Raw genomic sequence first — 4,865 nt, 5'->3', positions numbered from 1 at the left:
TACGTATGTCAAAAGTTTAAAGGGCCATATGTACTGCAAAACGTTGTACGATACTCGTGCGAATAGGTAATTCACAACTCGTGTCCATTTAAATTACTCCCTTCGGTCGTGTTTTAATTTATCGCCACTCGTTTCGAATTTCCTCTTTTCCGCACTTGTATCGTAAATAACTATATTAAGTAGTAAATAAATGTGAGCCGTCCCATACAACCATTTCCAGTCGCCGTTACGACGCGGTGTTGACACATCTTGTGTCGACACCGTCTGTTTCGGTCACAATTCCAGTCGCAGAGTCGTCGCCGTGTCGACACAGTTACCAGAAATGGGGAAGGGTCGACACATGACACAAAGTGACATAAAGTGTGGTCGCCGTGTGCACACATTGTTTCGGGTTTGCGACTACTTTATGCCAAAATCATTCGTTCATTCGTTCATTTTGTTCCTGTCAAATGGAAACTGTCAGATGGAAAAATACTTAAATAAAAATAAGTGACATTAATACGCCATCTCTAAAACGGATTACAAGACGTAATTATATATTGTTTGCATTTATATTACAATATGACTTAAATTATTATGGGGAATTAAACTGCTCGAGTGATTTGATAAACTAAGTGTAATATAATCAACGCGCCACCACATTGTTTTAGTTTAGCCGGAAATTGTTTACTTCTCAGTGCCTGTGTTCATAACTATATTATTTGAAGCATTTTTAGTACTTCGATGCGTATACTATACTTAAATAACAGAAATAACGCTTTACATACTACGAAACTTGTTAATTATGATGTATAAATATGGTTTAAGGCTGAGAAATATTGCAGTCACAAAGTAGTTGCAATGTTTCGACTCTGTGTTGACACATGACACGCGCTGTCAAAAGTAATAACAAAGTTACTGGTATGTTACTGGATTTGCAAAATGGCTCCTTGTGTTGATTTGTTTTCAGATATTCTCAAAGTGTAAAAATGCCGTGGTCAGAGATGGGCATTAATCGATTAACTGTTTATTCGACTAATTAATGGAATAAAAAAAAGTTAATTCTCAAATTTTAATCGCGATTAGTTTAGTCGACCTAACATAGATTGAAATTGAATTAATCTGAATATTAATCGAATAAATTATCGATTAAATCTCGATTGAAAGTTGACAGGGGGCCATTTTTGTACGTAAAAATAATAGAAATGTCTTGCATGCACATGGTAGCAAAACACTTTGTCATAAAAGTCGAGATGGGTGTCGAATTGTCGATATATAGGTTTTAGGGAGTGCCGATTTCGAAAATAATGACCATTTTGGAATCCGAAATGGCGGCCATGCACTGTGTCATAAAAGTCGTCATGGATGTCGTTTTATACGTTTTAGGGGGCTCCAATTTTGAAAATGATGACCATTTTGGAATCCAAAATGGCGGCCATGCACTATGCCATAAAAGTCGTCATGGGTGTCGTTTTATAGGTTTTAGGGGGCGCAGATTTCGAAAATGATGACCATTTTGGATTCCAAGATGGCGGCCATGCACTATGTCATAAAAGTCGTCATGGATGTCGTTTTATAGGTTTTAGGGGGCCCCGATTTAGAAAATGATGACCATTTTGAAATCCAAAATGGCGGCCATGCACTATGTCATAAAAGTCGTCATGGGTGTCGTTTTATAGGTTTTAGGGGGCGCAGATTTCGAAAATGATGACCATTTTGGATTCCAAGATGGCGGCCATGCACTATGTCATAAAAGTCGTCATGTATGTCGTTTTATAGGTTTTAGGGGGCGCAGATTTCGAAAATGATAACATTTTCAATTTCAAAATGGCGGCAATGCACTATGTCATAAAAGTCGTCATGGATATCGTTTTATAGGTTTTAGGGGGCGCAGATTTCGAAAATGATGACTATTTTGGATTCCACTTTTATGACAAAATACGTAGCCGCCATCTTGGATTATAAAATGATCATCGTTTTCGAATTCTGCACTCCCTAAAACCTATAAATCGACATCCGTGACGACGCAAGTTATCTTTATTTTCAGATCTAACAAATTGCTACAGAATACAAAGAACAAAAAAGAAGCGAGGAGGTAATGAAACAAGCAAAAATACAGATGATTCCTCGACGCAATTGGGTGATTCTTAAATTGTGTCCAGATTTTTTTTGTCATAAAAGTTTTTATTTTTCCCATATTACTCTCACAAGTTCCGTGACATTTCGACCTTGTAATTTTTTAAGTAAATGTTTTTGTTTATCTATGAGGATCTCACTAGAATAGTATAATCAAGGTATGTTTATATTTGATGAATGAAATAGTAACGCAAAAAAAAAATATATTTGTGTCTTATATTCCTGCCGAAGACTTTTATTTTACCTTTTCCTTCTACACAAGTTTGGCCAAGTAATAAGAATTTAGGGCTCTCAATTTTATTTTGACTTCTACAACACTAAAGCTACGAGGCCATGTTTGGTATCGTTTTCGTATAAATTCGCAGTACCAAATTTAGTTAAGGTATCACATTGACACCATTCCGAAGTAAAAACATATAAACTTATTAAAATACTTTCTTTTAAACTCCTCTTCACGTTTAAACTGCTGAACAGTTTTAATTTAAATTTGGTACACATATATTTTGAGTCCCGAGACAGGATATAATAAGTTATCTCAAAAATCATCCTTTAAAGGTGTGAAGTGAGGTGTAGGGGGGAATTCAGAATTGACTTCTTGAATTTAATACTGTTTAAGTTTAGGTTTGAAGTCATGTTTTTTCATCATTTTTAACTAAATCAAAGATGTAGACCATCCCAAATTTCATATAAATCGGTTCAGCGGTTATTGATTTCCCGTACAAATTTCCACGCCACTTTTCACACCTTCAAAAGATGATTTTGGTTATAAGATCTATCCTATGTCCTGTTCCGGGACGCAAACTATTTCTATACCAAATTTCAACGAAATCGGTTCAGCGGTTAAGCGTCAAGAAGAGTTTCAAAAAAACAGGCCAAGTGCGAGTCGGACTCGCGTATTAAGGGTTCCGTACATTAAGCCCGACTCGCGTTTGACTGCACATTTCTAATAGGTTTTCCTGTCATCTATAGGTAAAGAACTATTTTGTGTATTCAGACGGACATACATACAGACGCACGAGTGATCCTATAAGGGTTCCGTTTTTTCCTTTTGAGGTACGGAACCCTAAAAAGATTTATTTTTATTTTGTGGAATGGTGTCAATGTGATATCTTAAATGGATTCAGCACCCCAGATTTATACGAAAACGATACCAAACACGGCCTAGCACCTTCACTGATATAGATATATCAAGATAAAATTGAGAGCCCTAAATAAACTTTCAAGAGCGGATATCTCAAAAACTATTCAACATATCGAAAAAATTGATTGAATAAACTTGTAACAAATTAAATTAACTTTCATTTTGTATAAGTGGCCATGTCGCTGAGATGCATAGTTTCCGAGATATAATCGAAAAACGGGAAAATGGGACCTTCAAAGCCCCCTCTCTGCCCCCCGCTCAAGGGCTACGGCCGGGGACTTTTGATATGTTCACCTCCTAACTTGTCAAACCGAGTTACGGAGTCAAAAATTGTGTTCCGAGCATTTCCCTCTACAACTTTTGGAGCATTCGTTGCCTGACCTAAGTAGCTTATTGAATTTCTTTAAAAACTTTTCTGTAAAAGGTTGACGGGTGTTGGGTGTTTATATGGTTTCGGTCGATTATTATCATTTGCATTGCCCATGATGACTTACTAGAATTACGAGCACACGAGACACTAATAGTAGTTTGACAAACCTTGGTTTTCAAGAGGTATTTTATATTGACATTTGCTGTCACAAATTTGCTGTCAGATTTAGTCGCAAACCGCACGCAAAGTGCACACAAATGTGTCGACACCTTGTTACGGAAAAGTGTAGACACGGCGACGACACTTTGTTTCGAAACAATTCTAGACACATTGTGTGGACTCTGTTACGACACATCTGACATTTAGTTACCACTTTGTGATTCTGCGACTGGAATGGTTATATGGGGTGCTTTTTATAATCCGTAAAATTTCAAATAAGTAGGTACCTATTTTTAACTATCTGTAAAAATATACCGGACTAATAAATCTAATCTAACCTTTTTTTTTCAGAAAGATAAAACGCCGGTTCTGCAAGAAGAACGAGAAATGTCACATGTCATACCTATCAGTTCCGCAAAAGCCATGTGTGCAGAATTTCGTAATAATAAGTAACATTATTACTTACGTCGCGCTTGTGTATTTGTGTATGTTAAGAATATAATCAGCAAACTTTCAGCAAATAGGCTGTTTGGTTAAACTAACTGTATACCAGAAAACTTAACCATTGGAGCAGAAAACACCGCTATAAAACTTCAATCAAGGCGAAATCTTGATACCTACCAAATATTCAAAGGGTTGGATCTTAAAATAAGTCGCCTTATTTGAGGATAACTGACGCTGTGAGGGGTTGTTTTGGGTTGTTTTAAATAGATTTAAAGCAATTTTAGCTGCCGCAAAAAAGTTTTTTTTTGGGTGATCATTGAATATTAAGACGGTCTAGAACGCAAAATGACTAGTGAATATCTTGCCTATATCCCTTATAGTCTACATCGCGAACGGTTTAGAACGCAAAATTACCACTTTTTTATATCACTAGGGTAGGTTAGGTTCGTTAGTTATCTTCAAAAGGCCGAAGGCCAAACAGCACAGAATAGGAGCCCCGCGACAGCGGGGCTCCGTCGACATCGCTAACGTAATGATAAAACGACGAAAATGATGTAGGCATTTTACGTTCTGGACCGTTCGCGATGTAGACTAAAAGTGATATAGGCAAAATATTACACTAGTCATTTTGCGTTC

The sequence above is a fragment of the Cydia splendana genome, chromosome 9 (assembly GCF_910591565.1).
Source record: "Cydia splendana chromosome 9, ilCydSple1.2, whole genome shotgun sequence".
Taxonomy (NCBI): Eukaryota; Metazoa; Arthropoda; class Insecta; order Lepidoptera; family Tortricidae; genus Cydia; species Cydia splendana.
This window is presented reverse-complemented; position numbering follows the sequence as displayed.